The sequence below is a fragment of the Pelodiscus sinensis genome, chromosome 1 (assembly GCF_052426305.1).
Source record: "Pelodiscus sinensis isolate ZL-2025 chromosome 1, ASM5242630v1, whole genome shotgun sequence".
Lineage (NCBI taxonomy): Eukaryota > Metazoa > Chordata > Testudines > Trionychidae > Pelodiscus > Pelodiscus sinensis.
Window position 1 is genome coordinate 329,172,559 of NC_143052.1, and position 23,622 is coordinate 329,196,180.

At 44.4% G+C, this 23,622-nt stretch overlaps 1 protein-coding gene across 1 annotated transcript in view; it reads left to right on the plus strand.

Moving 5' to 3' along the window:
• The window catches only part of SLC36A4 (solute carrier family 36 member 4), a 227,033-nt gene that overhangs the window by 199,094 nt on the left and 4,317 nt on the right, over positions 1 to 23,622 (plus strand). The window lies entirely within an intron of this gene.

Genomic DNA, 23,622 nt, shown 5'->3' on the forward strand with positions numbered 1-23,622 from the left:
CCAGGGGCATGGCGAGCTGCAAGTGAGTGTCATGGCATTTCAAGGCAAGGGCCAGGCAGGCACAGAGCTCCTGGAAGGTGGACTTCGGCATCCGGATGTTTCGGAGCCACTGGTCGTCGTCCCAGTGCTGCATAACAAGCCGATCCCACCAGTCAGAACTGGTGTCCAGCCTCCAAATTCACCTCTCCAGGAAGAAGTTCAGGGGCAAGGGCAGTAGGGCTGCAGCTTGAGTGAGGGGCTCAAAGCTGAGCTCTGAATCCAGCTCTTCCACAAACGTCATGATGCTCTCATGAAGATGTAGCAGAACTTCCAGCATCACAATGTGGGGCCATCGCCTGGCTGGGGCAGCTCAGGCTCCATGGCCAAAAACACAGTGAAAAGCACAAAAACAAACCTGAAAATAAACTGCTGTGGTGACTGAGGAAGCAGGGCAACCAAAGCAAGAAGTGAAGCACTTTTGCTTTCACTCTAGGAGGTAGGCAAGCCAGAAGCAGGAGCAGAGCAACGGCTGTCCTGGAGGATCCCTTTAAGCACGCGTCTCTGCAAAGAGCATGCAGCACCAGGAATTTAAGGCTGCCCCTGTGACCTGCCAGAAACACTTCTGGGTGCCTTCTTTTGTCGACAGAGCATCCGGCAGTCTGGACGCTCTTTTTCGACAAAGCGGATCGATTTTTCAATCTGCATAATGCAGTCTAGATGCTCTTTTTTGACAGAGGCTTTGTCAACAGTATTTGTCAACAAAGCCTCTGTTGAAAACAGCCTGTAGTCTAGACATACCCATAGGGTTTAAGGCCAGAAACCATCCCCAGATCATCCAGTCTGGTCTTGTGATGTCCAGGAGACACTTAACACCACCTACTTATCATTGCACTGAGCCCAATCACCAGAATTAGATTAAAGTATCACAGCCCACGGGTGACCAAACTATTGTGTGCCACTGGCAGAAAATAGGAGAGCCCAAGGTACATAAGAACGGCAGTACTAGGTCAGACCAAAGGTCCATCTAGCCCAGTATCCTGTCTGCCAACAGTGGCCAGCACCAGGTGCCCCAGAGAGGGGGGACCGAAGACAATGATCAAGCAATTTGTCTCCTGCCATCCCTCTCCAGCCTCTGACAAACAGGCCAAGGACACCATTTTATTCCCTGGCTAATAGCCTTTTATGGAGCTAACCTCCATGAAATTATCTAGCTTTTCTTTAAACTCTATTATAGTCCTAGCCTTCACAGCCTCCTCTGGCAAGGAGTTGCACAGGTTGACTACACGCTGTGTGAAGAAGAACTTTCTTTTATTAGTTTTAAACCTTCTACCCATTAATTTCATTTGGTGTCCTCTAGTTCTTCTATTTAGGGAACTAATAAATAAGGGTACGTCTACACTACAATGTTAATTCGAACTAACGCATCTAGAACTAAAAACTAGTTCGAATTAGCATTTTGCTAATTCGAACTAGTGCGTCCACATTAAGTGGACCCTGAACCAGGCTTAAGGATGGCCGGAAGCAGTGCCGGCAGGGCATCAGAGGAGGACTTAGAGTGTGGAGATGCTGTCTCAGGCTAGCTGAGGGCTGTGCTTAAAGGGTCCCGACCCCCACCCTGGACAGACAGTTCTCAGGGTGCCCTGCTTGCAAAGCAGTCCTGGCTTGGATTGCCCGGAGTACTCACACTGGGCACATCACACCACTCGGCCATCAGCCCGGCTGCACTTGCCGCAGGCTACCATCTGGGGAGAGGGGGTAATTGGGGGGCTGCAGGAGAGCTTCCACCCCCAGAAGCCCGCAGAGCCAGCCCAGTCCTCCCCATCGGGGGCTTGTACCCCATTCCTCCCTCACCTCCTTCCACTTACCCTTCCCTAGCCCCTCTTCTTGATATACAAAATAAAGATAACGTGTCTTCCAAAATGGAATCTGTCTTTATTGAACAAAACTGGGGGAGACTGGGAAAAGGAGGTGGGAGAGGGGAAGAGAGAGGGTGGGAGAGGGGAGGGCAACTAAAATGATCAGGGGTTGTGAACAGGTCCCCTATGTAGAGAGGCTAAAGAGACTGGGACTTTTCAGCTTAGAAAAGAGGAGACGGAGAGGGGACAGGATAGAGGTCTCTAAAAGCAGGAGTTGGGTGGAGAGCGTGCATACAGAAAAGTTCTTCATTAGTTCCCATAAAGAAGGACTAGAGGACACCAAAGGAAAGGAATGGGTAGCAGGCTTCAAACTAGTAACAGAAAGTTGTTCTTCACAAAGCAAAGAGTCAACCTGTGGAACTCCTTGCTGCAGGAGGCTGTGAAGGCTAGAACTAGAACAGAGTTTAAAGGGACGTGAGATCAAGTCATGGAGGTTGGGTCCATGGAGTGCTATTAGCCAGGGGATAGGAGTGGTGTCCCTGCCCAAGGTTTGTGGAAGGCTGGAGAGGGATGGCATGAGACAAATGGCTTGGTCACTGTCTTCGGTCCATCCCCTCCAGGGTACCTAGTGTTGGCCGCTGTCGGCAGACAGGCTACTGGGCTAGATGGACCTTTGGTTTGACCCAGGACGGCCATTGTAAGCTCAGGGCTCAGGGTTGGGGGTTTCAGTGGACCACCTTGATTTTCATGCACACCTGCTCCTTGGTGGCCAGGCTGGCAGCTCTCCTGCCCTAGCCGGCCACCTTCCTGTGCCTAGTGCGGAGATCATGGACGAGGTCCACGATGTCCGCACTAGACCAGGCGGGTGCCCGCCTCTTGCGGTCCGGGGCAAGCTCCCGGGAGCCGCCAGCCTGGTCCCGGGAAGAGGGGTGGGCTGGGGGACATCGGGTGGGTGGCTCTGTGCCGTGCCAGGTGCAGGGTCTGCTGGCTGGGTGCTGGCAGGCTTGCACCTGGCACGGGCACCGTAGCCAGCCCGTGGCCCTTTAAGGGGTCCGGGGCCGGGAGGGGGGCATAGAGTTTCCCTGGTGTTGGCCAGAGTGACCACCAGGGAAACCTGGGGAGGGCTAGCCTCCCACTAGTTCGAATTAAGGGTCTACACAGCCCTTAATTCGAACTAGTAAGTTCGAACTAGGCTTAATCCTCGTGGAATGAGGATTACTTAGTTCGAACTAAGTGCTCCATTAGTTCGAATTAAATTCAAACTAACGGAGCGCTAGTGTAGCACCTATGAAAGTTAGTTCGAACTAACGGACGTTAGTCCGAACTAACTTTGTAGTGTAGACATACCCTAACTTTTTTTTTATCGGCCCTCTCCACACCACTCATGATTTTATAGACCTCTATCATATCCCCCCTCAATCTCCTTTTTTCTAAACTGAGAAGTCCCAGTTGCTTTAACCAAGGCTCCTGCAGTGGCAGGGGATTGATTTCGTGAGGTGTGCCCAGATGATGGTAGAATACAGCAACATTTTGAGTTGTAAAGACTGTAAAGGACTTATTCCTTTTAAAAATGCTTTTATTGAAATGCTAAATTCAATCTAAATTGTCTCTTTGGTGATCTGTTAGATATGTTTATGGAGTGCCTATTTTTGTTTTGTTTTAAGAGACATATAATAGATGTAAGGCTCCAGGGACTTTCTAAATACATTATCTTTTAAATCATCATTTTCAATGATTTGTGATCTTTGACCCTAATCCTGCCGTTGCAGTCACACAGCCACACCCATGTGCCTGAATGGAACCCCCTTGAATTCAATGAGAATCTCCTTGGACAAGGTTGTCTCACTTGCATGGATGCATTTGCGGTAATGCGGTCTTTCTTGGTATCTGAAAAGCAGGATAGAAACATAATTTTTTAAAGTTCATGAAGTGGCAGGAATTTGGCAGGAAGAAATGTGGATGGAAACCATTGAAACATGTTTCTGCTGACCAGCTGAAGAAATGTTCCTATCGGTTACTTTCCTTTTTGTAGTGTAAGAAAAATTCATAAACTTCATGAATCTGCTTTTCTGTCAACCACATCAGTCACAGGAACCATGATCCCAGTTAGTTGTACTTCGGATGCTCAAGCCTATGTCAGGCATCTTTGTGAAGACGTCTCATGTACTTAGGTTAGTAAATATCTGAGTACCCAGAGGCATCCCACAAAGTTCTCTGCATGTCAGTTGTGATTTTCTTGATTTTTGTCTAGTTTTAGAACAAATTCTTTATCTGATTTGAGTGTGTCCCTTTAAATGTTTGTAAATGTGGCTTGTTATGTAAGTCCCTTCTATGCCTAGTATATTCTTATTCTAAAAGTCACAAAAGTAACTAAAGCCAAGTTAGAAGAAAGTGCATGACCATTAATAAAAGACTCGACTTGGGGAATTTGAGGTATAACCATGACCATTCAACACACAGAACTTATTCTCTTGTATTTTCTCTGTAGACCCGATCACTTACAACAATCCATATTTAAGTAATTTTAATTGGTGCCCTTGTGGAATTCATTGTAAAATATAAAACTGCATTTGGGAAAATCATCTTTTGTTGTCATATGTTTAACATGTTTTTGCTGAACCAAACCACAGTAAGTTACGTTTCATCATTAAGTGTTATATATGTGGGGATCTTGATGTGACCCAAGCCCTTATCTTTGGTGGGGTTTTATCTACCAGTGTAACTTAAACAACATAAACTCTTATAATTTACAGTATTTCAAGCCAATTTGTTGTACTATTTATCTAAAATCGATGTGTAGACAGAGCCTAAGAATCATAGTTGTTCTCATTTTCCTTTTTACATTTAGTCATCCTCAGTATATGTCTTGTGGTGCATTAATATGGAAGTCCTTCCATCACTGAAATGCTATTTTGGAAGTCCTATAGGAGGAGGGGAAGTGCTTAATGGATTTGGGAGCTCAAATCCCACTGAAAATCAGTGGGGCTTTTGAAAATCTTCACCATAGATGCTTATAAAGACAAAACTCCTTGCTTCTTCTTCTAAAGGCATTGAATTAAAATCCTGTTGAGCTTGTGTTTTCATTTAAAGAATTTTGTATTAGCTGCTTTTCCCATCAGTGTGATTATAGCTTTAATTCTCACCACTTTTCTCAAGCAAAAATGAAAAAAGACTGAGTCAAAACATTTCTCATTTAAAAAAGCCAAGTTAGAAAAAGAACAGTTTAAACTATACAAAAAAATGTAATACTTGATCTATTTAAAACTCCCACACTGGAAATACAACTAGTTTTATAATACACAATATTCTCATACAAAGAGGTTAAACTATGCAATTTTCAGCATAGGTGGCTTTTATTTCAGAGTAAGGCATACAACAAAGAAAACGACTTAATACAGTTTTTCTGAAGAAGAGAACATAGCTACTTATTGTGTAACATTCTGCACCTGAACTGAAACAAAATGTCAGCCATCATATAGGAGTCCCTTTAAATGGATGGTGACTATCAACATTTAAAACTGCAATACACTCAAAACAGAATGGATAACAGTGTAAATGAAAAAATATATCCTATTCCAATCAGAGTGGTGATGTGGGCTTATAAACTATTCCATGATTGTCCAGTAAGTTAATTGTAACTAATTAAATGTGACATAAATCTAATTGGCTAAACTGTTATTTTCTAATTTGGCTTACATATTATGCATATTTCATAGCCAAGCAAAATAATATTGAAACTGGCATTTAGAAGTGTGCAGCATTGGTTTAACCCAAACGCCACTGTAGGGAAATACCATTCACAGCACAAGTAGTTGGAGTCTAGACTTCCAGTGTGACAACATTTTTTTTCCTCCTGTCTTCCAGATTCCCCTATCTTTTACATCTTCCTATGTTCCCCACTGTTAAACATCGTAAAATTCAAACACTCATCAAATGTCACCATATAGTAAACAAACAGACCTAATTGTGTTTCCCTAAATGCAACGGTAAAATGGTCTTCTGGCAAATAATTGTAAGGCGGAGGCACATATCACTCTACATAATACAGCCGAGAGATTGAAGGTGTTCACGGATTTGACCAAGGTTTGCCGATTGATAACATACAAGTAGCCAGATGAGCAATGAAATTTTTGGGAGTTAAAAGTACCAAAATAGTAAAGTGCTATAAAACTTAAAACAAAAATTGAGTTTTCTCCAAATTTCAGTTGTGTTAATGTACCCCCTAGACTTCTCTTGAGTATCTTAAGGATACTTGTACCACTGGTTGAGAAACACTTCTCTAGACAATGGTAACCAGTTGTGTCACAGTATATGAAGAAGAAGGATGTTAAGCCAGACTCACTGATCACTAAACCCTTGGATGCATTGGATCAGATGATACTGACAGACATATCCTCTTACTTTCCTAATGAGGCTATTACCCTATCTTCACTCCCTCTGCCTCATGACCGCCAGACCAGGGACAGATTAAGGGGGGGAAGCTAGCTGGGAAACCGCCCGGGGCATCAACCTATGGAGGGCGCCTGATGGCAGCTGTAAGGGGCGCCGTGCACCCAGCCGCGCAGCGCCCCTCAGAGCTGCCATCAGGCACTGTGTGGCACCCGGCCCCATGGTGCCTGATGGCAGCTCTAAGGTGCGCAGTGCGCCAGGGGGCGGAGCTGTGCATTCGTCACGCGCCCACTGCCCGGAGCACAGGAATGGCTTGAGCCGGCCCTGCCCCAGACAATACCAAGAAATCTTGCAGAGGATGTGATTTGAAGAAGTTCCTGAATAACACAATTTCTTTCATGTCCTAGAGACAATTGGACCCAATTGGATAGTTTTCCCAGTAAAGGAGACTCTCATGGAACTTACTAGTATAATATAGAACATAGCTGCATTAGGCACGCCTCCCCCACCAAAAGACCTGAAACAATACTATGTCGCTGAGTGAAAGTGGCAGAATTTGTCTTTACCCATCCTCTATCACCATGCCCAACTTCTTGTACAAGCACAAGATCCAAGGAACACCCCAAGGACACCCTCGCAGACAAAGGTGCTAAATATTTTGATGTTCTGAGGAGAAAAATGTTCACATACCAGCCTCTCATTTAGAATCACTGATTTCCAATTACTGTTGGCAAAGTACAGTAAAACTCCATTGGTCCGGCATCCAATGCTCCAGCCCTCCTGATGGTCCGGCACCATCGGGAAGCCGGAAGTGCTCCAGGCAGCCGGACAATTGGAATTGCTCTGTGCCTGGCTTCCCCGATTCAGCCGCTGCTGAAACTGACCAGCAGCTGAATCACGGAAGCCGAGGGCAGAGCAGCTGGGGTGCTGCCGGGTTGGTCCCGTAGTGCTGCCCCTCGGGGCTGCGGGACCAACCTGGCAGCACCCCAGCTGCTCTTGGGGATGCCTAGGGCAGAGCAGCTGGGGTGCTCTGTCCCAGGCAGCCCCAAGAGCAGCTGGGGTGCTGCTGGGTTGGTCTTGCAACACTGAGGGGCGGCGCTACCGGACCAACCCAGCAGCACCCCAGCTGCTCTGCTGCAGGCATCCCAGATTCAGCTGCTGCTGAAACTGACCCCCACCCCATGCCCCAGACCCCTCATAGCCCCCTCTTCCGATAGTCCGGCATATCTGATAATCCAGCACCCCCTGGGTCCTAAAGGTGCCGGATTATTGGAAGTTTACTGTATGATTCTACAGACAATACCAAGTTATTGGAGTTTAAAGACAATCTTCCTCAGGAGGACAGTGCCCAAGATCTTTTTAATGTATATAGACTCCAGGCAAAAACTTCACCCAAAGCTTCAGTCTGCATTGCCAATATCATGTCTAGCATTATAGCAACCAAAACATTAAGATGGGATGAATTGTAGCTTTGTTTTTTGGGGTTCCCCAGAGAGGTAGAGAACACCATTGAGGTTTCGCCCTTTGACAAAACTAAATTATTTAACAAAAAGACAAACAGTTGTGAGACCCCAAAGAGGAAACACCATAAATGGGTGTACAAACCAATGCCTCTTCCCCAGCCTTTCTGCCACTAACAGCCTTACAAACCACCTCACAAACGTCATAAGTTACAAAGATCAACTTGTGCAGCCCCATCCACTTCACTGTCTACAACTCAACTTCACCCCTAGGAAGTGTGAGAGTTGCAAACCACTGATGTCATCCCTACCTGTTTCCTGAACTTTTGGTGGTCACCTTTGCCTGCAGCTGGAGGGCTATAAAAATGGACAAATGGGTACCGGGTATCCACTTTGGCTATACTGTCCATAGAATCATAGAATACTAGAACTGGAAGGGACCTCAAGAGATGATCAAGTCCAGTCCTCCATGACCAAGCACTGTCTAGATCATCCCTGATAGATGTCTATCCAACCTGCTCTTAAATATCTCCAGTGATGAAGATTCCACAACCTTCCCAGGCAATTTATTCCAGTGTTTAACCAACCAGTTTTTCTCCATCTCCCAGCAAACCCACTTCCTTGTCCTTCCTGAGTGACCACTCTCACAAGAAGATCTTCCAACTATAGCCTTGAACAAAGTGCTATAATGTGAGTGCCACCTCAACATCAAAGGAATGAGTTCTGCTCCCAAGAAAAAGAAAGGACAGAGTCCCTTTCTCAACTTGTGTCAGCGAAATATTTTTTTGCAAATTTAAAATTCCTTCTATTCATGTTGACATCGGTAATTCCCTCCATGGAAGAAGACGCTTGACTCTTGACCTTAAAGATTCTTGCTTTCATGTGAACATTAGCCTGTCCTACAGAAGATTACTGAGGTTTCTGGTAGGACTGAAACACAAACTGTTTTGAACATTCCTGTTTGGCCTGGCAACAGCACTCTGGGTCTTCACAAATTTCTCAGTGGTGACTGCAGAGAGGAGCTAAAACACCTACACCATCTTCCCATACTTGGCAACTGGCTCCTAAAAGAGAGCTCTAGCTAGGAATTTCAGCTGGCAGTCTCATCTCTGTTCTGCCTCCTGGCATCTTTGCAAAATCTGTGTAAACTTGGAAAAGTGAATTCTGACTCCTGTGAAGACAACATATTTTTATAGACATGAACCTAGTCTTACAAATGCATACACCTCTCTGGACAGATTCCATGCCATGAGCAGTCTGATAAGACAAGTCACTCAGACTGAGAGCTACTGTTGAGATTTGTCTTTCCGTACTAAATCACATGACTTCTACATGCAACTGTTTGTGCGCAAAAACCTGTGGAGCATGCACACCTCAAGCGTAGTTTTGCACAAGTAATTTTACAGTAAATCAAAAGAACAGAGGGGATTTTGCGGTGTAGGTATTCTTCTTTCTATGAGGAAGAACTCCTTTTTGTCCAACTAGGTATATGTGAATGGGCAACAGGGGCTTTTTGAGCAAAAAGAGCCAATCAAAAAAAGCACAGGTGCTCTGGTGGCTATTCTGTGAATAGCAATCAGAGCTTTTGTGATGCACTTTTGTAGTATGGAGTGCTCTTGCGCAAGAAGCCTGCAGTATAGACGTAGCCTTACATAACACCATTTGCCTTCCAATGCCTAAAGGTCTGGCTTTGGTCTGCTTACTCACCAGACAGAAACAGCATGAATATCAAAGGGACATGCTGCGTCAGGGCTTTTCCTCACTTGGTAGATGAACCTGGAATCAATATGTGCTGGAATCCTTTTCCACACCTAACACAACAATAATTCTGGACCCATCCGTCATGGGCAGGGGAACCAATATGGGCGAACACATTATAGAAGGTACGTGGACCCTCTCAAAAGGCCTTGAAGCATATCAATCTTTTGGAGCTAAGTAAAAGTAGTGTATCCCATCACTCCACCTGAAATTCCTAAGGGAACGGTGAGTTCCACATAAATCAGTGAATTCACTTAGTGGTTTTCTTCCCAAAGACTCATAAATCCAGTAGACAGAGGAGGGCTTCACTTTCTCAACGTCAGATGAGCAGACTATTTCTTGCTATAACAGAGTGAGCATGAGGACAAGCAGTATGTGCTCAGAAACACTCAGGCTACGTCTACACTGCAGGCTTCTTGCGCAAGAACTGTTTTGCACAAGAATTCTTGTGCAAAAGTTCTTGCTCAAGAGCGCGTCCACACTGCCATGTGTGTTTGCGCAAGAGATGTGCTTTTGCACAAGAGCGTCCATGGCAGTGTGGACGCTCTCTTGCGCAAGAAAGCTCTGATGGCCATTTTAGCTATAGGGGTTTCTTGCACAATAAATCCATGTTGCCTGACCACACTGCCTTCTTGCGCAAGAGCGCTTGTGCAAAAAGGCTTATTCCTCATGGGGAGAGGAATAACTCTTCCTCAAGAAGCCCTCTTTTCCAACGCTGTACTGTAAATTTACTTGTGCAAGAACGTGCATGCAGCGTAGACACTCTGCAAGTTTTTGCGCAAGAACAGCAAGAAAAGCCTGTAGTGTAGACATAGCCTTAGTGTTTTTGCCTGTGTCCTTCTTTGCTATCATTTAGTGCCTTTTCCTTTCCCCCAGATTTCGTGAGGACCCATTCATGGTTCTCAATCTTTTTTAAAACGCAGACCAGCAAACCCATTCACAAACTTTTGGTGGACTGGCAACATTTTATTTGCATATTATGCAAATAATAAATATGCAAATAAACTCTTGCCGATACACCTCTAGCAATTTGTTATACACACACAACCCCCATGCTGGACACACCCCTCCGCTCTGCAGGGCCCCTTCACCACACGTCTTCTGAGCCACTTTCTCTCTCCTCCTCCTCCCCATTGCCTCCCCCTCCACCTGTAGGGCTCAGCCTGGTGGGTGCTGGAGCTACCACTGCCCCTGGATCTGGTAGGCTCTGGCTTGGAGCAATCCTCCTCCTCCCCACCCGACCTTTGCTTTTTTGCTTTTTATCTTCCTGAAGCTGAAGAAGGGAAACGGGGTGGGGGACCAGCAGTGATCATCACTCCCCTCCCCTCTCAGGAGTGACGCCACCGTGCAGGCCCCGAGCGAGGAAGCCTGGAGGGAGGTGGGGACAAGGCTGAGATCACACAGCATGAGCATTGGGAAAGCACATGCGTGACATCTAGGTGGGGGCTACTTGTTTGTTTGGACCATGCATGGGAGAGGTGGGGGCTTCCCAGCACCCCAGGCTCCCTTGCAGGTGTGCTGGAGGAAAGGGGGAAGGAGATACTACAACCAGACCCACTTTGCAGCTCAGCCACATGCTTCTCAGCCCCACCCCTAAACCTGTGCGAACAGCCAGCTTCAGCTGCGACAGCCACCATGGCCCAGCAGCCAGCGGTTCGCGGACCAGCACAGGTCCATGGACCAGCAGTTGGGAACTGCTGCACTAGAGCACAAGTTATTTAAGTAGCAACTCTTTAAAAAGCACGTATGCTGTACATTTGTAAGGTGGCAACATGGAGTTCCATCTTCACCTTCACACAGCATTTATGCTTTATTTCCTCTTCTGCAGATACAGCCTTTAGAACACCAGTATAACAGATTAGTATAGATGTTCGTATTGCCTGCATCTTCACCCTTCTCCTCCCCCATTAACTAACCAGTCTCTGACATGTGAAATACACAAGGAGGAGCACTCAAACAAGAGGCTACTTACCTGTAATTGTAAATTCTTAGAGATACGTGGTCCCTATTTGTCTTCCATTACTCACCTACTGCTTTGGATCATAACTGAATTTGTGATAAAGAAGGAACTGAAGAGATGGTGAGTCTGAATTTCCCCTGACTCAATCAGCACTGAGCATGAGGAGCCCCAGAGCACAGGTACAGACCACCAGACACAACGTGGAAGATTTTCTGGTCTCAGATGAGTGGAGTGCATGTGTACCCACATATGGAATACATACAGGGACCACATAACTTGAAGAATTTCCAGGTAAGTAACCTCCATTTATAGGGAATATAGAGAGAAGTTTAAAGAATCTGAATTTTGTTATTACAGTCTCTAGGGATAAATAAAAGATCTGAAACCAAGTGCTAAATTTCTTAATGGACCATTTAAAATTAATTTTAACACCTAAAGTATAGTATTGGTTTACTTGTCAATCCTCAGAAAATTCATTCTATACTCAGAGTAAATTGTAGGCTTTGCTGAATCCCTAGGAATAACTAACAGTATGAGCCAAAGGCCGTGAACAAGAGCAGGCCTGGTCTTGCCAAAATAACACACCAGATATTGGATAACCAAGCAAGCACATTCCTGATGTGAAAAGATAGTATAAGAGCACTAAGTTCTCAACTAACTACATAAACACATCCTAAAAAAATGGTACAGGAACACACTGACCCTTCATAAGATACGTATGAGATGACAGTATAATGGAAAATTGATGTTTCATTTGAACTATCAGGTACAAGGATAAGGATGGTAACTAACCACATCAGGAGTATAATATGCAATGAGTTTGTATCAGTCTATAAACGGGGAAGTCATAGGAGGGGCATTTTTGTCCAGCTTAGAGACTCCCTTTTCTGACTGAGCTGGTCTATTGTCAGACGTACATGTGTCAGTGTACTTGTGGCTCCTATGGGGTGCTTGGCCTCTACTTCGTTGGCAATAAACCTGGCCAAGCTCTTTCACCACTGAAGAAAGCCTTTACTCCTTATCAGTAACACTGAGGTCAGCTGAATTATCATGTGGCACCATTTTTGGAGCAAAAGCTGCTGCAGCAACAACATTCCTGAGTATTTAGCATTCCCCAATTATCACTCCTAATGTCATTACCTCACATAAACTTCCCCTATTATCACCCCTATGTCATTACCTCACAGAAATTAACCTTCCCCCCTCACCTCCACTCTGTTCTAAAATTTGATTTGTCAATTTCACATGTTCATTTTTTTGATTGTATCACTTTGGTTTATATGGTTGTGCCGATTTTCTTCCACATATTGATCTGAGGAAGTGGGTCTGGCCCACGAAAGCTACTCACCTAATAAACCATCTTGTTAGTCTTTAAAGTGCTACATAGTTTTGACTTAGCTTATAGTTTGGCTATGGAGCTACAGCCAGGGGTTAGTACCACCATATTGTGTGACAGACACTTAACAAAATTACTGGATGTGGTGATGGCTATAAGCAGAGGTTATGTCATTCAGTCATCATTCAACCCATAAAGTAGTGCTATCTATCAGAGGCAGCAACGAGAGGGGAGGTGGGGAGACAACACCACGGAGATGGTGCTGCAGGGAGCCAACATTTATGTCGGCTCCCCAAAGCACCAGCTCCCGCCTGCCCCCATCTCTGCCTCGTAGAGGGAACAAGGGGAAGTAGGTGGGTCTGCAGGAGCCGATACACATGGGGAGCTGGCTTTAAATCTGGCTCCCTGTGCATATTGGCTCCCACCAGCCCCCCTGACCCTCCGTGCTGCTGCCTCTCTATCAGAGGCAGCAGCATGTGGAGGCAGGCAGATTGGGTGCTCATGGGGAGCCTGCTTCAAGTGCCTTATGGGCACCAGCTCATGCTTCCCCCCCTCCTTGCTGCTTCTAAAACAGAGACAGCAATGGGGGGAAGTGCAAGTAGTCGATAGGATTAACCAAAATGCCTAGGTTTATTGGTTAATCATTTACTCGATTATACTCTAACATCCCTAGTTCAATACTATTGTATTATACTAAATTGTTTGCATTACTGTACTGTCATAGTATAACGTATTTAATTTGGCAAATTGAAGTCTGTATTAACAAGTTGACATTTTTGGGAGTTTTGCATGATTGGCCCTTTTCAGGTTGTATGTGCGTGGAAGGATCAAAACCTCTTTGAGACTTGGGGGCTACCTCTTCTTTCCCGTGTGTGTACGCAGGTCTGTAGGCAGGGGAGAATGAATGTGTGTGTGTGTGTATAAGCAGAGAGAGGATGAGCACCTCCTTGCTGACCAGGGTGTATTGCTTACCCCATGTCTGGGACCAACGTGTTCTTCTCCCCAGTTTCTGCCTCTTATATAGGAGAACTCCCATCATGTCACAGGATGTGTCACTGTGATGAGGGCACGCCCCATTCCCAGGCAGAGGTTATCCCCAGGTGGGTGGGATCTGGTCTGACTCTTAACCAGGGCTGTGGGTGGGGGTCTGGCTCTAGCTGTGGGTTTGTTGTGAGCAAAGGTGTTGTGGAACAAATTCTTGAGGGTGAGCTCACCTTTTGCATCTTCTATTGTTGGGAGACATGTGGCCATGGCTCTGCATCAGGCACGTTACCTCCATCTGCAGGTGCTGCCCCCATTCTCCGCAGCTCCCATTGGCCACAGTTCCCAGATGCAGCCAATGGGCTGGTTGGTCGGAAGCCATGGACTCAGCTGTTTGGGAGGAGGGACAGAGGCAGCATGCTGAGCCATGCCCACCAACCTCCAAACTTTTACTGTGGACACTTGTGTATATATAGAGACATCTTGCCGAACCATGGCTACAACTGGTGTCTCCTAGTTACAACCTGGATGGATTAGCCCAGTGACCATTGGAATTGTCATGAAGGGATTGTGAGATTTACAGTGATATTTTGCCATAACACCACAATTTTATCCAGCAGTATAAAAGTGTTAACTTGTCAGGGTAGAAAAGATCTCACAATAACTGGTTGAATCCTGATTATGATCAGTGATTACAAGGAGTACAAAGAAAAATGTAATATTCAGCTGTATTTCCATGTCAGGTTATGCTTGAGAATCTGGAAGGAACCTTGTAAAGAGGGTGGTGAGGTGAGGTGGGGGCAATGTTGAAACTGAATGATTGTGAAGCAGGGAATGGTGGCATTGAGTAGTTGGAGAATGGGGAATCCCAAGAGCTGGGGAATGGTGAGATGCCATTAAAATGTTACCACTACTCTGGTTCCCATGTCTTCATAGAATCATAGAATACTAGGACTGAAAGGGACCTTGAGAGGTCATCGAGTCCAGTCCCCTGCCCCCATGGCAGGACCAAATACTGTCTAGACCATCCCTGATAGACATTTATCTAACCTACTCTTAAATATCTCCACAGATGGAGATTCCACAACCTCCCTGAGCAATTTATTCCAGTGTTTCACCACCCTGACAGTTAGGAACTTTTTCCTAATGTCCAACCTAAACCTCCCTTGCTGCAGTTTAAGCCCATTGCTTCTTGTTCTATCCTCAGAGGCCAAGATGAATAAGTTTTCTCCCTCCTCCTTATGACACCCTTTTAGATGCCTGAAAACTGCTATCATGTCCCCCCTCAATCTTCTCTTTTCTAAACTAAACAAATCCAGTTCTTTCCAGCCTTCCTTCATAGCTCATATTCTCTAGACCTTTAATCATTCTTGTTGCTCTTCTCTGGGCCCTCTCCAATTTCTCCACATCCTTCTTGAAATGCAATGCCCAAAACTAGACACAATATTCCAACTGAGGCCTAACCAGAGCAGAGTAGAGCGGAAGAATGACTTCTCATGTCTTGCTCACAACACACCTGTTAATGCATCCCAGAATCATGTTTGCTTTTTTTGCAACAGCATCACACTGCTGGCTCATGTTCAGCTTGTGGTCCACTATAACCCCTAGATCCCTTTCTGTCATATCCTTCCTAGACAGTCGCTTCCCATTCTGTATGTGTGAAACTGATTGTTCCTTCCTAAGTGGAACACTTTGCATTTCTCTTTATTAAACTTCATCCTGTTTACCTCAGACCATTTCTCCAATTTGTCCAGATCATTTTGAATTATGACCCTATCCTCCAGATTAGTCACAACCCCTCCCAGCTTGGTATCATCTGCAAACTTAATAAGCGTACTTTCTATGTCAATATCTAAATCGTTGATGAAGATATTGAACAGAGCTGGTCCCAAAACAGACCCCCTGCGGAACCCCACTTGTTATACCTTTCCAGTAGGATTGTGAACCATTAAAAACTACTTTCTGAATACGGTTATCCACCCAGTTATGTACCCACCTTATAATAGCCCCATCTAAGTTGTATTTGCCTAGTTTATTGATAAGAATATCATGCGAGACTGTATCAAACGCCTTGCTAAAGTCTAGGTATACCACATCCACCGCTTCTCCTTTATCCACAAGACTCATTATCCTATCAAAGAAAGCTATCAGATTGGTTTGACATGATTTGTTCTTTACAAATCCATGCTGGCTGTTCCCTATCACTTTGCCACCTTCCAAGTGTTTACAGATGATTTCCTTAATTACTTGCTCCATTATCTTCCCTGGCACAGAAGTTAAACTAATTGGTCTATAGTTTCCTGGGCTATTCTTATTTCCCTTTTTAGACATAGGCACTATATTTGCCCTTTTCCAGTCCTCTGGAATCTGTCCTGTCTCCCATGATTTTCCAAAGATGATAGCTAGAGGCTCAGATACCTCCTCTATCAGCTCCTTGAGTATAGGATGCATTGCATCAGGCCCTGATGACTTGCAGGCATCTAACTTTTCTAGGTGATTTTTAACTTGTTCTTTTTTTATTTTATCTTCTAAACCTACCCCCTTCCCACTAGCATTCACTATGTTAGGCATTCCTTCAGATTTCTCGGTGAAGACTGAAAAAAAGAAGTCATTAAGCATCTCTGCCATTTCCAAGTTTCCTGTTACAGTTTCTCCCTCCTCACTAACCAGTGGGCCTACCCTGCCCTTGGTCTTCCTCTTGCTTCTAATGTATTTTTAAAAAGTCTTCTTGTTTCCCTTTATTCCCTTAGCTAGTTTGAGCTCATGGTGTGCCTTTGCCTTTCTAATCTTGCCCCTGCATTCCTGTGTTATTTGCCTATATTCATCCTTTGTAATTTGTCCTACGTTCCATTTTTTATATGACTCCTTTTTTATTTTTAGATCATGCAAGATCTCATGGCTAAGCCAAGGCGGTCTTTTGCCATATTTTCTATCTTTCCGACACAGCAGAATAGCTTGCTTTTGGGCCCTTAATAATGTTCCTTTGAAAAACTGCCAACTATCCTCAGCTGTTTTTCCCCTCAGTCTTGATTCCCATGGGACCTTACCTATCAGCTTTCTGAGCTTACCAAAATACGCCTTCTGGAAATCCATTGTCTCTATTTTGCTGTTCTCCCTTCTACCGTTTCTTAGACTTGTAAACTCTATGTTTTCATGATCACTTTCACTCAAGCTGCCTTCCACTTTCAAATTCTCAACCAGTTCCTCCCTATTTGTTAGTTTCAAATCTAGAACAGCTTCCCCCGGTAGCTTTTTCAACCTTCTGAAATAAAAAGTTGTCTCCAATTCAGTCTAAGAACTTATTGGATAGTCTGTGCCCCCACTGTGTTATTTTCCCAACATATATCTGGATAGTTGAAGTTTCCCATCACCACAAAATCTTGGGCTTTGGATTATATTATTAGTTGTTTTAAAAAAAAGCCTCATCCACTTCTTCCACCTGGGTAGGTGGCCTGTAGTTACTTCTAGCATGACATCACCCTTGTTTTTAATCCCTTTTAGCCTAACCCAGAGACTCTCAACACTTCCGTCTCCTATGTACATCTCCACCTCATTCCAAGTGTGTTCATTTTTAATATATAAGGCCACACCTCCTCCTTTTTTTCCCTGTCTATCCTTCCTGAGCAAGCTGTACCCTTCTATACAAACATTCCAATCATGTGTATTATCCCACCAAGTTTCTGTGATGCCAATAATGTCATAATTGTACTTATTTATTAGCACTTCCAGTTCTTCCTGCTTATTACCCATACTTCTCGCATTTGTTTATAGGCATCTAAGATAGGGTATGTCTACACTACCCTCCTAGTTCGAACTAGGAGGGTAATGTATGCATACCGCACTTGCTAATGAAGCCCGGGATTTGAATTTCCCGGGCTTCATTAGCATAAGCGGGGAGCCGCCATTTTTAAATCCCCGCTGCTTCGAACCCCGTGTAGCGCGGCTACACGGGGCTCGAACTAGGTAGTTCGGACTAGGGTGCCTATTCCGAACTACCGGTACACCTCGTTTCACGAGGAGTACCGGTAGTTCGGAATAGGACCCTAGTCCGAACTACCTAGTTCGAGCCCCGTGTAGCCGCGCTACACGGGGTTCGAAGCAGCGGGGATTTAAAAATGGCGGCTCCCCGCTTATGCTAATGAAGCCCGGGAAATTCAAATCCCGGGCTTCATTAGCAAGTGCGGTATGCATACATTACCCCGCTAGTTCGAACTAGCGGGGTAGTGTAGACATACCCATACTGATTTGACCTTGCCTCCCAATTTAACCCTGATCTTCCTTTTTCTCTGCCATTATAGCCCACGCTCCCTCCCATTGCCGAGCCATCTCCTAGGTCTCAATGTTCTCCACTTACCTGTGGGCTTTGCTCACCTGTTCCTGTCGAACTTAGTTTAAAGCCCTCCTCACTAGGTTAGCCAGTCTGTGTCCAAATAGGGTCTTCCCCCTCCTCGAAAGGTGAACGCCATCTCTGCCTAGCAGTCCTTCCTGGAATAGCATCCCGTGGTCGAGGAAGCCAAAGCCCTCCTTGCGACACCATCTTTGCAGCCAGGCATTCACCTCCAGGATGCACCTGTCTCTGCCTGGGCCCCTACCTTCAACAGGAACGATTGAAGAGAATGCCATCTTCGCTCCAGACTCCTTCACCCGTACTTCCAGAGCCCCGTAGTCACTCTTGATCCGCTCCGTGTCACACCTCGCAGTATCATTTGTGTCCACATGGATGAATAGCATAGGGTAGTAGTCAGAGGGCTGGATAATCCTCAACAATGCCTCCTTAACATCTTGGATACAGGCCCCCGGCAGACAGCATACCTCCCCCAGGTCTTAAACCCCTGGTAAACGATTCCTTACTTATAGTCAGATTCTCAAGCACTGTGCCATGTCTTACTGCATAAATGTTGAATATATTATTTACACTGGAATGTGTTTGTAGCTTATTCATGTCAAGTAAAGTTTACTGACAAGGTGGCTTTTGCCAAGAATCTGATTACACAGGTCACAGCCTGAAGTCACTAGAAGAAAATGTCTTTTCGTTTCATATTGAAATGAAAATGTAGCTGTTGCCAAAGACAGACAGTTCTTCATTTGCAGCCCTTAGCAATTGGAGGAGTTTAGTTTCTGCCTTATCCCAGGTATTACTCCAGCTTTAAAAATATTATTTGGTTTTGTGCCAGCAGGAATACTGCATTTTTTGAAAATACACTGGGAAAGACCTGTCTTTAATAAATTAGTGCTGACTTTCAATTTAATATCAGAAAAAATGAAACAGAGAGGTAATAACTCTGTGTTGCATTGACCACATGCAAGCAGTACAAATATAACCTTAGGTATCTTCTGCTTGCTGGGACACATACTGATTTGACAGGACATTTTCAATAGTAGATGATGACTTTTGGCAAGTTTCATAGTCTTCTGCAACAAATCAGCAAAATATTTTTAGTAGTTTTGCTAAATGTTATCAGCATTGTGCTGATCACATTCAAATCATGGACATAAAATCCCAGCAGGCATGTTTCATGACTCAGAGAGCTCAATTTGTTTATCTTAACAAAGAGAAGGTGAAGAGGTGATGAATTAGTCTGTAAGTACCTTCCTGGTGAACAAATGTAGAGAGAGAGGTAACACTATCCATTGTCCAGAAGCAGAAACCAGGCAGACGGACACTAGAAATAAGACCTACATTTTAAACAAAATAATAAACCACTGGAACAACTTACCGAGGATTGTTGTGGACATTCCATGATGGACAATTTTAAAATCAAGATCAGATGAGTTTCCACAAGATATACTCAAGGAATTATTAGATTATCACAATGGTTCCTTCTGACACTGGGATCTACAAATCTCTATACATGAAACGCTCCTTACAGTTTCTGCTTTGTTGTCTCATACTAAGATATTGAATGTCAAATCATTTTGAAGAGGTACAACTCAAATTGTTCTTATTGATTGTTTCATTGTTTGTATTACAGTAGATTTGGAAGCCCCAACTAAGATCAGGGCTCATAGTATTTGTAAGTGCTTAGCACAGAGAAGGGGACAGTCACTTATCTGAAGATCTTATGCTGTAACTAGAAAAGACAAACAAAGAACAGGAGAAAGGAAATACTACTTACATTGCAGATGGGGAACTGCAGTTCAGAGACACTAAGGGTATGTCTACACTATCCCCCTAGTTCGAACTAGGGGTGGGTAATGTAGTCATACGGAGTTGCAAATGAAGCCCGGGATTTGAATTTCCCAGGCTTCATTTGCATAAAGCCGGCCGGTGCCATTTTTAAATGCCGGCTAGGTCGGACCCCGTGCCGCGTGTAGCCGTATGGCACAGGGTTCGACCTAGCCGGCATTTAAAAATGGTGCCGGCCGGGTTTATGCAAATGAAGCCCGGGAAATTCAAATCCCGGGCTTCATTTGCAACTCCGTATGACTACATTACCCCCCCCCCAGTTCGAACTAGGGGGGGTAGTGTAGACATACCCTCTGTGACTTATCGAAGGTCCCAAGGAAAATCCATACGGGAGGGAGGGAGGGATAACACTCACATATCCAAACTCCCACTTCTGGGCCCTAACCATGGGACTCTTTCCTCTCCATTTTTTAAAAACAAGCACATCATTGTTTTTCCAGGTGCTTTACATTGCTGAAGTGCTGTACTCTCATTAGTTGATCTCATTAACATAACTATATGCTATTTATTGATCACACTGTTTACATTTCTTCTCAATCCAAAACTTTACAGAATAGATGCTTTCAGATACATGTCTGTAACATAAGTGGTCACACAAGCTTCCAATGTAGTCCTCCATGTATGCAGTGTGCCGTTGACATTTATTGTTTGCTTATTACTCCCATAATTGAATCCCTGTCCATCCTTCTTTCTGCTCTGGGATGTGCAGCTGGATTCCTTTTTAATCCTTAGGATACTAGGGATAGGCATGGCCCTCCGCTAGGAGAGAGAGAACCCTTCAGTGATCATGCCTCTTTCTCCTAGAGATCACCAAGGAAAGTGCCTGACTTGTGCAAAAAAGAATATGGAGCCGCTCAGTCTGTACTCTTGTCCATACAGGGAGCCTTCCAGAGGCAGTAAATTGTCTATCACCGTGTATCTGGAAGAGGTTTTTAATACTACACATATTTGATGAATCTGTTCACAGCCTTGTATTTAATTGTCCAGATAAGCCTGCTTGTATTGGATGAAAAGAGAGAAATATTTTTTCCTACTGAACTCAGTGAAATTCACTACATGGGGACAGGAAATCCCTCCATAATTAACACTGCCTTTTAAATTGGCTGGCCTGTAGGAGGGAGAGAAATTGGTTAAGATAACCCAAATATAACTAGGAATGGAACAGAATGAAGTTAAGCAAAGGAAAATTTTCCACTAGAGAGAGCTCTCCTTTATAAAAAAAAAAGAACTATTCTACATTAATATTCCAAAACCCCACAAGAGTGTTACTGCAGTGTTGGAACAGCAGTGCAGAATCCTATTATAACTCCTGAAAGAAGTTAGAATGCAGAATTCACCATGGAAGTGATAGGGTCCAATCCTAGTCATTTCTATGAGAAACAGTACAGGTCGAACTTTCCCAGCACCCTCAGGACCTGAGTGGTCTTGAACCACAGAATTTACCGGAGAAGGGAAGGTCAAGGCTACCTACCCGGATATAGGGTTCTGCTCCTGGCTGGGGCTCTGCTGCATACCACCTGTCCCACTGCCTCTAGCTCCCCCCCACTGAACTAAGCTGCGCACTTAGGTGCTGGCCCCGTTGACTCCAACTTTGGTCAAGGCTGCAGCTGCACTCCTGGCTACTAGCCCCACTGCCTCCAGCCCTGGCTGTGGTCTGTACTCCTGGCTGTCAGCCCTATCCAGGGCTGTGCTGCCCACCCCCCACCACCAGCCCAGCCAGGGCTGCATTCTGAACTTGTCCAGTCTGGACTCTCTGGTCCAGCAATATCTGTGGTCTGATGTTGCCGGACCTGAGAGTCCTGGATTTTAGAGATTCAACCTGTAGAACCTCAGAGTTACAATTTGACTGATCAACCACTCACCTAATTTGGAACCAAAAGTACTCCATCAGGAAGTAGCAGAGATAAAAACTAAATGAAGTACAGCACAGATCTGTGTTAAATGTAAACGTCTGAAAAAAGGAGGAAAGTTTATAAAGAAAAGATTTGACACGGTAAGAAAATAGTTTCTGTGCTTGTTTCATTTAAATTAAGATGGTTAGAAGAAGCATTCACCTTCTGCATAGTAAAGTTTCAAAGCTTTATTAAATCAACATTAAGTTGTAAACTTTTGAAAGGATAACCATAATGTTTTGTTCAGAGTTATGAACAGTCTCCATTCCTGAAAAGTTCATAATTTTGAGGTCCTACTGTTCTTCTGTTCAGCTTAATTCCTTAGGAGCCAGAAGCTGATTTCATAGCATCTCAAATGCAAAAGACCTTTTCATGTGACTATTACAGGATTTCCTACTTTCAATATAGCACATGTTGATAGAATATTGTGAAGACCAAGAATGAAACAAGGTGCAAAAAAGAACTAACATGATGAGTTAATGAAGGATAGCTCCATCAGTTGCTATTATCCGGGAAAGACAGGAATAGTGTCCCCAGCCTCTGTTTTCCAGAGGCTAGGAATGGACAACAGAGAATAGATCACTTGGGGTATGTCTACACTACCCTCCTAATTCGAACTAGGAGGGTAATGTAGGCATACCGCACTTGCAAATGAAGCCCGGGATTTGAATTTCCCGGGCTTCATTTGCATGAAGCCGGCCGGCGCCATTTTTAAATGCCGACTAGTTCGAACCCCGTGCCGTGCGGCTACACGCGGCACGGAGTAGCTAGTTCAGATTAGGAACTAATCGAAGCCTAATCCGAACTAGCTACTCCGTGCCGCGTGTAGCCGCGCGGCACGGGGTTCGAACTAGCTGGCATTTAACAATGGCGCCGGCCGGCTTCATGCAAATGAAGCCCGGGAAATTCAAATTCCAGGCTTCATTTGCAATTGCGGATGAGTATATTACCCCCGCTAGTTCGAACTGGCGGGGTAGTGTAGACATACCCTAAGTGTACCTCACAGCAGCTAGTCACAGGTGTCTTATTTTAATATATTTTATTCCACATATATGGACTGCTTAAAATATATGTATATATGGTGTGTGTGTGTGTGTGTGTGTGTGTGTGTGTGTGTGTGTGTGTGTGTGTGTGTGTGAGAGAGAGAGAGAGAGAGAGAGAGAGAGAGAAAATCACACACTGTGTGTTTTGTTTTTATTGATGGTGTACATCAATGACACACTACCTCAACATAAGAACATTCAACCCACCCAAGGATAGAAAATATTAGAGGGAACACTGTTAGATGGAGTTTTGGTTGACCCACTATGGCCATTCTTATGTAAAATTCCTAGACTTTCCCAAAGAGAATACTTTGCATATCTGATGCAATATCTTAACAAGGTTCTGAACTTTTCTTGAGTCCTCATTGTTTTATTTTCAATATCCTACAAAGTCCTAGGCAGTCACAGTTTGGCATTGATCCTGCCACCTTTGGATTACAACGAAAATTTGAAGTCTGGATAATTCTTAGGCATTTCATAGTTGTCAGTGGAGTTGTTGGCTTTCATGCACAAGAATTTTGAGGTTGATATAAAATAGAACTATTATCCAAACAGTCCTGGATTAAGTTTTGATTTAGCATTATCTAATTCAAAGTACACCTATCCCTACCCCCATTTTCTGCCTATCTCCAGTCTAGAGGAGCCATTACAATATATATTTTTATGTTATGTATTTCTGTTTTAAAAAACTAAATCTTTCTGTATTTTTAACCAAGGAAAACATTTTCAAACATTGCAATTTAATATAACTAATGAATAATTCTCTTTAATTGTCACCACT